The 12,555-nt window shown below is 46.5% G+C and overlaps 1 protein-coding gene across 1 annotated transcript in view; it reads right to left on the reverse strand.

The window, feature by feature from the left end:
- Positions 1 to 411: 411 nt before the first annotated feature.
- Positions 412 to 12,555, reverse strand: part of RNF144A (ring finger protein 144A) — a 364,341-nt gene continuing 352,197 nt past the window's right edge. Inside the window, exon 10 of the transcript XR_008418131.1 lies at positions 412 to 617. The gene's annotated coding sequence lies outside the window, so the exon portion shown is untranslated. The remainder of the gene's footprint in view (positions 618 to 12,555) is intronic.

A 12,555-nucleotide genomic window follows, 5' to 3' on the forward strand; every position in this document is an offset into this window, starting at 1 on the left:
TGGAGCTCTTAAATCCCTGATACACATTCACAGCTATTCTCCTCTCTGGCTTTTCCTAAAGATGAAGACTTCTCCATGATCAGATTCCAACCCAGATGTGTCACTTTGAGAATTCAGCGATGTGCACCTTTACAATGTGGTTTAACCAGTGACCAAAACAACAAAGGTGAGACTTACAAAGAGACCTGAATCAAAATCACTGTAAATATATATGCCTCATACCCGCTAAAGAGCTGTTGTGTAAAATTCTGTCTAGAAGGAAAAAACATAGAGTAAACTGACAGTGCTGTTATGTATATAAAAAAGACCCCCTAACACACACTGTTAATTTTCTCTCTCGACGGTCCTTTGATTTTGCACACATCCTTGAAATAAATTATAGTCTGTGTCCAGCCACAAGATCACCTTTTTACTAACCTTCTTTTAGATGGGCCCAGTTGCTAAAATCCAGAAGACAATGATGGGAGCTGCACATGTGAGTCTGATGAGAGAGGCTGAACGTTTCGGGACTGCCCCCGGGGGCTGAGGCTTCTAGATTCAACCCGGACTGGGTTGAGTCACTTCTCAGCTCCCTCGTCCAAACTGGTGGATGTTCTCTGACCCTCTGGCTCCGGTACCTGTAAAAGGGAAATGACAGAATCTCCCGTGTCTGCTTCACAACCTTGACATAGCTGGCTGTTGCGCTCAGGGACCCTTGTCTTTCCTTCTGCAGGTCCCAAAACGATGAGATTGCCAGCAGCCCGACATACAGACGCAGGAGGTAAGTGTATGTGTGAGATGTGATGTTTATTTATGCGCTCTGTATACATATGTATGTTCAGACATAAACATTCTCTTCGAAATTAATTTTTCAAAATGTTCTATGCAATTCGTTTCCACTTTGGTTATTCCGTCTTTTAGTGCTGTCAGGAGCTTGGCCCCTTCACAACTGATAAATCACCCACATTAATCTGTCTTCCACCCGCTCCCTTCAGATTGTTCCCTCAGCCACAATAAGATCTGAATGTGTGCCTCTGCACATGGCGTCCCAAATTATAACCTCCCAAGTCTCAGGATTGTTTGCAAAGGGCTAAAAATTGCCGTGCTCATAAAAACAAAACAAAACAAAAATGGCAACCTTGTTTGCCTTGCCAGTCTGTCAGAGCTTGAAAAACAAACTTCATCCCAGAAAGACAAACACACACAGAACAAACATGGAGAAGGATGCGTTGACAGAGCTGAGAGGATCTCCAGGCCAAGGAACGACTGAGGAGAACCCAGCCAGACAGCGTGCGGAGTGGAGGCACGCTGCACACCCAGTGGACGAGAAGGAAAGAGCATGACCCCCGCCGCGGAAATGCATGCATTTGGAAGAACCTTGCCCTTGGCACACGGCCTCCCTCAAAGGTGTAGGCATCCCCACTGTCAAAGCTCCTACGTGGGAAGCTGGGTCTGAAGTCAGCTTGGCTCATCCCTCCCTCTTGAACGATTGCCAGCTTAAAGGCACTGTTGACCCTGGAATCAGTGGAGGTGTATTTACCTAGCCTAACCCCCTCTGGTACATTCTGTCTGGGATACACATGTACGGATCCAAACGGACCCTGAAATCCCGATGTTGCAAATCATTGTGAGAAAGAATCAAAGCCATTCAAGGGCGTATTTCCTAGAAGCCTTCATTTTACAGTCTCCAATGAGATGCAAAATAAGAAAGGCGACTTTGGCGGATTTCTATAATAACAGTTTGTATTAATATTCTACAAGAATAGTTTCTTCCAAGGAATCTAAAGAACTTGCAAGGAGATTGGATTCTGCCCCCGCTCTGGTTCCAGCAGCAATGAATGGCAGTGGTTGGCGGCTGCATTGCAAAGCTTGGCGGTATCTCGGGGGATGTGAACACAAAGGCGTACGCGTTGCAAACAAGTCTGTGGTCTGTCACAGCTGAGCAGCTGTTGGCCCCAGGAGGATCGGGACAGATCTATCCCTAGCTGAGGTCAGGGGTCAGTCGCCATGCAAATGAGTTCTTAATGTGACCCATGAGCTTCGCAGTGCTCCACGGCGCCCTCTGTTGAAGCTTTTCTGCTTAACACGTGCTGTACTAGACCCCTTCCCTACGCCACGCAATGCTCAGTGCGCTCTTCTGAGGTTGATCATTGTTACTGTGCACACCGTTCACGTGAAGAATAGAGATTCAGGCTACATCTTGTCCAGTGCCTGAGCCCGTAAGTGGCTGAGTCAGATCTGTAGCCAGAAATCTGTAGGATTTCTGGTTCCGAAGTGCACACCTGGTTACTCCACCGTCTTGAGGCAGAGTGATCCCAACCACAGCAAGAGACGGGATCCACACCGTTTGCTTACAGGTATGGTGTTCTGTTCGCTTTACCGTGCCAGGGGAAGGGGGCTGAGGATTGTGAAGCCTCCCAGCTGCCAAGCTGCTCTCAACCATTCAATCGCCCTTGCCCCACCTTCTTGGTCCATCCGTGCAAGACCGTGCATCCCAGGTGGGATCTCTTGCATAAGCATCTCTGGATCCTGAGCACCAGCTTTTACAACCGGTCGGAAGATGTAGTGTCTCCCTAGATTGCCCCAACAATAAAAGAACATGGACGTAGTTCTGTCTTTGATTTTTCATTTAATTCTCTAATTAGGCAAACATTCACTGGCTGGGTATTGCACGCTAGGGCAGGGTGTCGACCAGATTGGCCGTGTCTCATTTTCCTCAGCGCAAAATACAAAGGGATGCCAGAAAATGTTAATTACGATTGATAATATTTCAATGTCACTTTATAAAAAATCAAAATGAAGGCCAAAAATCATGGTAAATATGTGGAATTTTTATATAAAGGTAAGATCCACATAAATGGATCCATATAAATGGCAGCTGTTCCTTTCACCCCAGGCTCCAACAAGCTCAGCACAGTTCTGTGCTAGACATTAGGCATCCAGGGACCCACCCGGCCCGTGGGGGGAAGGACTTCTTAGAAATCTGATTGGAGTATTCGATGCAAATGACATCAGTCTCCCCACCTTTAAAGTGGGAAATACAATCTCTACTTCAAAAGAGAAGTACTGGAAAGTGACTAGACCGGGACGAAATTTAGTTTTCCTGAAGTTGAGCTGGAACGGGGCTAGACAAGAGTGCAGTTTTCACAAAAGTCAGGTGGTGACTATTAATCGCATCACTTACATGGCAGAAAAAGCCACCATAAATTTACCGTTCCTTCTGTCCTCGGGACCCTTAGCGTGGTGAAGAATCCTATTACACAACCTAAGGCGGCTGCCTCTTGCGAGCTGGGGTGACCAGGGTCACTAAACACTCAGTTAGAGAGTGTGGTCACCACCTCTTCTAGGCAAGGGCAACACACATGAGACACAGGGTACTGGAGGCTGTGACTGCCAGTGGGGACACTGCGAGGGGAGGGATATGGAAATAAGGACCGACACCAAGTCCCTTGCCCCTGGGCCGTGTCACCTCGATGTGTGCAGCACACGGTCAAGTAGACCTTCCCAAGTCCATTCTGCAATGACACAGGTTGTAAGATGGCGAATACTAAATACACCGAAAGAAATTCATCACACGCGTAAATGTCATTACTTTGTGGCAAGATGACAAAATACGTGTGCAGGGATCATGACAGCTTTCTTTTACAGATGAGGAAAAGGCTTCCAGGAAATTACATGACATATCCTAAACCACCCACCCTTTGTGGGGAGGCCAAATTACTGTCCCAACTCTGCAACTAATTCCAGGCTTCAGGCAGATGGGAGACATAGAAGCATGTCTCTCAAATATCTGTCCTCTGCTGCAGCCCCCAAATCTCAAGTCTCTTTAAGGAAATGTCTGGAAGAATGTCAATCTCCCACTGATTCCATACACAGGTGTGGAATCCCTGGTAGTACATTTATTCTCACTTATATATTAAAACACTGAAATCCTCAAGATATTGAATGAAGAGTAACCATATGATATAATAATTCCACTCCTGGGAATCTAGACAAGTGAAATGAAACCATGTGTCCACACAAAACTTGAACATGAATGCCTGTCAACTGATGAACGGATAAAGCAATGGTGATTACTTAATGGGATTCTATTCAGTAATAAAAAGGAATGGAGTATTGGGGCGCCCGGGGGGCTCAGTCGGTTGAGCGTCCGGCTTTGGCTCAGGTCCTGATCTCGCGGTTTTTGGGTTCGAGCCCCTCGTTGGGCTCTGGGCTGACAGCTCGGAGCCTAGAGCCTGTTTCGGATTCTGTGTCTCCCTCTCTCTCTCTGCTCCTCCCCTGCTCGTGCTCTGTCTCTCTCCCTCTCTCTCTCTCTCAAAAATAAATAAATAATCATTTAAAAATTAAAAAAAAAAAAAAAGGAATGGAGTATTGATACGTGCCACTACATGGATGAGCCTTAAATACGTGATGTAAGGGACAGAAGCCAAACACAGGGAACCACGTATGACAATTCTATTTACACAAAATGTCCAGAACAGTCCTCCAAGGGTTGGGGAGGTGGCGAGGTCGTGGGGATGGGGTTTCTTTCTGGGCAGTACAAGTGCTCTGGAATTAGATATCAGTGATGGTTGCACAATTCTGTGAATATACTAAAAGACAATGAATTGTGCACTTTATTTTATTCATTCATTCATTCATTCATTCATTTATTTGTTCGTTTTTTTAAACTAAGCTTTACACCCAACGTGGGGCTTGAAGTCCTGACCCTGAGATCAAGAGTTGCCTGCTCTACCCACTGAGCCAGCCGGGTGCCCCTGAAGTATACACTTGAAACGGGTGAATTGTCTGGTTCGCCAATTGTAATTTCTTTCTAACGTTTATTCTTCTTTTTGAGAGAGACACACACACAGAGCACGAGCGGGGCAGGGGCAGAGAGAGAGGGAGACACAGAATCGGAAGCAGGCTCCGGGCTCCGAGCTGTCAGCACAGAACCCCACGCGGGGCTCAAACTCACAAACCACGAGATCATGACCCGGGCTGAGGTCAGACGCTTAACGGACTGAGCCACCCAGGTGCCCTTCTGGTTTGTCAGTTGTATCTCTGTGAAAATGTTGCTTTAAAAAACTGCAAACTTGAACTAGGCAAGACCTGGCATCAAACTCTAGAAATCTGGCCAAAAGTGGAGCGTTTTCTAGGGGAGCCCTGGGGGACTGGGAAGGATTTGAGGCGAGCGCAGGCTCAAAGCCCTGGAGGGGTTGATACAAATGCCTGCCTGCACCATCTGAGGCGAGAAAGGCAGACACTCCGGCAGTGAAAAGGAGGCTAGAGTACCTGAAATGATGGTCTGCCCTTCACCGAGCAGAGAGGAGGCCGAGTCCAAGGCCGAACTGTGGAGACCGACCTCGCATCCTGGGATGTTCTCCCGCCAAGGCACCCAGAGCAAGAGGTGGCCGTCACAGTGAGGAACCACGCTGTCCAGGTAAGCGGAGGCAATGGTGCAGCAGGAGGCCTAGTTCTGGGTGTGTGCAGCTGGGACAGGTGTGGAGTGTGGCCACGGGATGCGTCTCTGAGCCCCTCTCCTCCGTGATGTCCTCTGAGCTGAGTTCCGGCCAGAGCCCATAATTATTGTTTGGCCCTCTTTCTGAGGCCCCAACCACTCCCCAGTGGTATGCCCTGGGGACACCTGTGTCCCACGTGTGCAGACCAGTCTGCCCTCGGCACAGGTCATGCCATCAGGAGACCTGGAACTGTGGAGAAGAGACAACGAAGGCCCTTCTGCAAATGGCCAATGAAGTGGGACCTGTCTGCTTGGTGTCTTTGAAGGTCATTCCCAGAGGCCCTTTTTCTCTCCCCTGTTCCTGGTGTCACCTGGTAAAAACCCACAGGGAGGCACCTGACAACACATCACAGCAGTGACGGAGTCAGACCTGAGAGGGCTGCCCGGCTCCGGTCACCAGGCCACACAGAGGACGCCTTGCCCTGCAGTAGACGGAGGTTCCACACATTCTCCGGAAAGATTCCTGCGGGTGGCAGCCATTGGCAGGTGGAGTTGAGCCCAACAGCATGCAGCGGCCACGCATCCTGGGCGCGGGGATTCGCCCTGTCCACACAGAGGGAGACTCAGCCACGCGGCCCCCCTGGGGCACCTTGCTTGGCACAGAAGTTAGGGGAGCAATACACTCCCACTCTTAGGGGAGCAAAGACGCCCGCTCTTTCACTCAGCATTTGAGGTTTTCTAAGATGCCTCCATCCTGTCCTTCTTTCTCTGACCACTACCACCGATCCCTTCGTCCAGGACAGTGTGAAACCTTCCACCTCTTCTTCCGGGGCTTTCCTCCCCTTCCCCGTGCTCTTGTCCACAGGGCCCCCTACACAAAACTGGAAACAATCAAAAGTTCCCACCAGAAGGGGGCCCTGGCCACTCTTTGGAGACCGCATTCAAATACCGGACACACCCTTATGATGAAGGTAGAAAACTTAAAGGAGATGCAATAAAAGCAACAGAAATGGTTCGAGTGCGCTGTTTGACTTAGAGGGCAGAGTAGAGGCGTTTCCTATGAATTGTATTCGTCCATTGGGACGTTGCCATAATGTTAAAAACTGCGGGGTATCTGAATCTCTTTCCACAGACCCAGTGTGCATGGAGTATCTGTTTAGTTCTTCTGGAACTGAGTCTTTTAATTCAGATTGCTGGAGGAAGTGGGGACAGAAACGATCTCATCTGAGCCAGAATTTCCGTCTCCATTGCCGCCAGGCTGTCTCAGTTCACGATCTGCACCGTGTCGAGGCTGAGGTTCCTCAAAGCGAAAGAACTCTCAACCCCATCTGCAGATCCACTCGGATCCAGCGTTTCTCTGCTGACCTGCCCACGTGGCCGCCGTGGGCCTCTTGCTCTGCAGTCGTTAGGGGAGCCGCGTGGTTCTGACCACTATCCCACGTGGCCCGCCCTCTCCAGGGTCTTCCCGCCTCTCCACACGCAGTCTGGAGATCTCGAGGCACCCCTGCCCCACATCCGTGCTAGTCCAGGGCTGGACTAGCTTCCGTCCAGAAGGCAGAAGACAGAGCTTTTTTTACCCCTTCAGAAAATCATTGCATGGTCTCCCCCCACCCCCCGTTTAACTCTCCGTCCTGACCTCTCTTCAGGGTCTGCAGCAGGGCGAGGCAGTGGGGTGGAGAGCCCAAATCCTTGCCCAAATTTCTCTGCCATGAGTCCTTTCTGTTCCTCTGAGGGCCTCGTATTTGCAACTGAAGAAATGGAAGAAAACTTCCTCCCCGTCTGCTCCGTGGTGCAAATTCCACCCTTGAGCCAACTAACCAAGGTTAGAGCAGCCACTCGAGTGCTCCTGGAGAGCAATGCAGGAAATAAGGATCAGGGACAAATAACCCAAGAAAAATCCCAGCAAATCTTTGTATTTTATAACATACAGAAGTCCACAAAGCACTGATACGTTTATTCTCATCTAATCGTTCAGCGAATCTTATGGAGTCGGTGCCGTTACCTTGATCATAAATGAGGAAGTACAGTGCTTAACAGTCATGTGTTCTCTCAATCAGTATTTATCGGGTGACAGACACCATTCTAAAGGATAACCGTGGGGGCGCCTGGGTGGCTCAGTCGGTTAAGCATCCAACTATGGCTCAGGATATGATCTCACAGTTTCGTGAGTTCGAGTCCAGTGTCGGGCTCTGTGCTACCAGCACTGAGCCTGCTTGGGATTCTCTCTCTCTCCCTTTCTCTCTGCCTGTCCCCCATTCACGCTGTCTCTGTCTCTCTCAAATAAATAAATAAACTTAAAAAAACTTTTAAGGATAACTGTGGTTAAGGTGAACTATGGATTTGTAGCTAACCTAGATTATGATCATTTTTTTCTTCTCTACATTATCCAGCTGTTACGGACTGAATTGTGTCCACACACCCCCAATAAATTCATATGTTGAAGTCCTAACCACCAGTTACCTCAGAATGTGACTTTTTTTGGAGAGCAGGCCTTTAAGAGATAATGATGGTAAAATGAGGTCATACGTGTGGACCTAATTCAATATGACTGGTGTCCTTATAAGAGGAGATTGGGACACAGGCAGACAAAGAGGATGGACCACATGAGGACACAGCAAGAAGGCAGCCATCTGTCAGCCAAGAAGAGAGCCTCAGGAGAAATCAGCCCTGCTGGTAGTTGATCTCAGATATCTAGCCTCAAGAACTGCGAGAAAATAAATTTCTGTTGTTTAAGCATCCAGTCTCGAATATTGTTATGGCGACCTTAGCAAATGAATACACTGGCTTATTGCTTTAGTCAATAAATGTCTGTTAAATTATGGAACTATAGAGAAACAGAAAAGTGCCTTGATTTCCTCATTCCATAAGTGTCTTCCATTTGCTGAACCTGCCACTGGGCTCTGGGAAGACACAGATGGAAAAGGTCTCTCCTGCCTTTGAGGAGGATTCAGTCCCAGGTAGTACCAGTGGTGGGGTGATCATTTCATGCCAGTGTGGTGGGTCGGAGTGGGGGATGAGGCTAGTAGGTGGTCATACACAGGAAGGCTGACTACCCAGTCTGGGTCTGTTGGGAAGTTTCATAAGAGGTGACTGTGTGTTGTTTTCTGACAACTGAGGAGGAGTCATGAGTGATAGAAGTTTAAGGAATTTCTGGGTTGAAACTCTGTAAAGACTTCTACGATTCCAAAATGAACAAACAAAAATCTGAATTTCTTAGAATGGCTTAAAAGACTCTCAGTGGTTTAGGCCCTACCTTCCACTCCACTCATGTCTGGTATGCATTCTACAGTCCCAGTGGACTGGGACAGTGACACAATGTGTCACACACTCAGGATCCTCTGTGCCTTGGCTGTTGCTGAGGATACTTCTTCTGCAGCTAAAGTCCCCCCATCTGAGTTCTCTAGTGAATGGTCCCTCAATCCCTTGACATTTCACTCAAGGGCCACTTCCTCCCTAGCATCTTTCCCGATATCCCCAAATGGAACAAATTTCTCCTTCTCTACCTCCCATTATAGTCTGTGCAGGCAACTATTTGTAGCTCATATGACACTGCGTTCTCCTGACTTACTCATATATCTGACTCTCCTTCCTCTAATATAAGCCTCTTTTTTTTTAATTTTTTTTAATTTAGTTTTGACAGACAGAGAGAGACAGAGCATGAGCGGGGGAGGGGCAGAGAGAGAGAGAGAGAGAGAGAGACAGACAGACAGAATCTGAAGCAGGCTCCAGGCTCCGAGCCGACAGCACAGAGCCCGACGTGGGGCTCAAACTCACAGACCACGAGATCACGACCTGAGCCGAAGTTGGACAGTCAACCGACTGAGCCACCCAGGCGTCCTTCTAATATAGTTTTGACAGAGAGAGAGAGACAGAGCATGAGCGGGGCAGGGGCAGAGAGAGAGAGAGAGAGAGAGAGAGAGAGAGAGAGAATCTGAAGCAGGCTCCAGGCTCCGAGCCGACAGCACAGAGCCTGGGGCTCAAACTCACAGACCACGAGATCACGACCTGAGCCGAAGTTGGACACTCAACTGACTGAGCCACCCAGGCGCCCTTCTAATATAAGCCTCTTAATAGTAACAACTATGATTTACTCATGTCAGTATCACCGGTACCCTTAGTAGATGTGTAACACACCTTTGTTGGCTGAATGCACATACAAAGATGCCAGAGTTGCAAAGAACACTGTGCATGAAAGGCAATCACTTGTTCCATGCAGAAGGTGTGGAGAGAGTCAGAGTCTAGAGCTAGGTACCTGTGCTCGATAATAGGCTGGCCTCTTACCCAGGGTTGCCAGATTTAACAAATAAAAACACAGGATGCCCAGTTAAATTTGAGCTTCAAATAAATAGCCATTAATATTTTTTAAGTATAAGGTACCTCATATAATATCTGGTATGTGTTTATATTCAAAATAAATTTTTTAAATTGTATTCACTTTTTGGTCTGAAATTCAGATTTGACTTGGTGCCCTGTATTTTATTTATCTGGCAACCGTAATCCTATGTCATCCTCAGGAGTTCGCATGGCTAACTGCGTGTAGTAGAGACAAAGACATTTGGCTTTAGTAGAGCCACAGTTTAGATCATACCTCTCTCCAAGCGACAGGGTGAGCAAAGACACGGCTGTTTCCCTCCCTGCGTTCTTAATTCTGTACACAGCTCTAGAGTCCGGTGAAGGAAATTAACCTCAGAGACTAAGCAGGATTCTACACAATGGAATCCTAGATGCGTGAATGCTCCACAACATGGAGAAAAGAGAGGAGAGGGTGGGGAGATTTAAAAAAAAAAAAAAATACCAGCCAATATGGCCTTGGCCTTCATCAGAGATTCACACAGCTTTGGGGATATATTTCCAAAGCTGAAACTTGAAGGGAAATCACATGGATTTTATGCCACCCTTCCCAGAATTTTAAGCAGAGGCCAAATGAATGTTTCCCCAGAATCCCCCATCAATTGCAACCACTGACATTCGCGCTGGTCTCGTGGCACCTGCTCTCACCAAATGCTAGTGTTCAACATTCCTCGCAGTGTTTCTAAACGCGCATTTGCTCACTGCTATCAGCTAGGAACAGATGCACCAGAGAGAACCTATTTGAAAGTGGGTGGCTTATTATGAACAACTTAGGGGCTATAAAAAAAAATCCCAACAAGAGCTGGAAGAAAAAAATAAAAACTGCCAGCAGCTCTAAAAAATCTCCTCAGAAGAGAACAGAGTGGTTATCTGGAAATTCTGCAAATATGTAAAGGAAACTTGTTTTAGCACCGCTTTGCACTTTAGTAGCATTTCCTAAAAGTTGCCTCTAACTTGGACTCTCACAGAATTGAGTCACTGCCTTACCACAAGGACTTCTTCCTAAGGCCGGTGAAGAGCTCTTGCAACACGCACCTAAAGAGAGCGATCTCGCACTGGGTGAAAATACCCATTTGCTTGCTTCTCACTATCTAATGGCACGGTGATAGGACAATCCCTATCGTTCAATCGGTTTCCTGCAGTCATTCCATATGATGGAGCTGCTGCTGGTCGATTTCATCCAAAATGGCAGCCATTAGACGCATGGGGCTATTGAGCACTTGAAATGTGGCTAGCTTGGATGGAGAAGAGCTGTGCATACAAAATATAAACTAGATTTTGCAGACTTAATTAGAAAGGAATATATGAGATCACTGATGATTTTTATATTGGCTACATGCTGAAGTGATAAAATTTTGGATGGATTTGGTTAATAAAATACATTATTAAATTAATTTCACCGGTTTCATTTTTTAATGACAAAAAGGTTTTCAGTTATATTTTTTAGCTCATCTGTTTGGCTTTCATCAATATCCAAGGCATATTTTAATCAAAGTTTAATGGTTGTGCTAGCCCAATGAAGAAACCATGTGCTACTCAAAATTTTCCACCTTTGACAGGGGCTCCAAGAGTCTCTGGTATAATAACAAAATACCTTAATGTCAAGGCGGAGGGAGTAGACCTAGGAAGAAATTTTATGAGGTACTAATCTACAACTTAATCAGTCAACAAATAAAGGAGGAACTCAGAGGACTGTTTAAATTACACACTAGGCCTGACCTTGTACCCAGATTTCTATTATGCCAACTCAGAATTCTTAACCATTCTCAGAACATTTAAACAACTCGTGCTCTTTACGTAGAGATTTTCATCTCAGTCATGCTCGAAAACAAGGTTTCAACATGGGCAAGAGCAAACTTTTAACACTGTGTGGTCACCGGTTTATTCCAAGGAATATTTCCGGAGCCTTCCCTGAGTGCCAGGAACTGGCACTAAGTATAGTGGACATGGGATGGAGACGGTGGCAGAGGGTAGAGTCAGACACGAGGGGAAACCTCTAAGATCAGTCCAGCGTGTGTGCTGGGACAAGGGAATAGCCACGTGAAAAAGAGTGAGGTTGGATCCACATCTCACACGATACAAAAATTAACTCAAAATGGATCGAAGACATAAAGCTAAGAACTAAATTACAACACTCTTAGATGAAAACAAAAGCATAGGTATTCCTGGTCATGGATTAGACCACGATGGCTTCCCAGATATGAAACCAAAAACACAAGGAAGAAGAGAAAGCAGATTAATTGGACTTCATCAAAATTATAAACTTTTGAGCTTCAAAGGACACTATCAAGAAAGTGCAAAAACAACCCATAGAAAGGGACAAAATATTTGCAAGTCATATATCTGGTAAGACACTTGTATTTAAAATCTATAAAGAACACGTGGAACTCAATAATAAAAAGACAACCCAATTTGAAAGCAAGCAAATCATAGGAATAGATATTTCTCCAAAGATGACGTACAAATAGCTGATAAACACACAAAAAGACACTCAACGTCATTAATCATGAGAAAAATGCAAATCTAAACCACAGTGGGATACCATTCACCACCCACTAGGATGGCTGTAGTCAAAAAAGCAGACAATGGCAAGTGTTAGGGAGAATACTGAGAAATTGGAACCATTGTATGTCGCTGGTGGGGATGTAAAATGGTGCAGCCACTTTGTAAAAACTGTTTGACAGTTGAACACAGAGCTATCATATGACCCGGTAATTTAACTGCTAGGTATAACCTTAAAAGATGTGAAGACATAGGTCTCCACCAAGAAAGATTATACACATAAG

This window comes from Panthera pardus, unplaced genomic scaffold, assembly GCF_024362965.1.
Source record: "Panthera pardus isolate Hobbes unplaced genomic scaffold, ASM2436296v1 HiC_scaffold_26, whole genome shotgun sequence".
In the NCBI taxonomy this organism is placed as follows: Eukaryota; Metazoa; Chordata; class Mammalia; order Carnivora; family Felidae; genus Panthera; species Panthera pardus.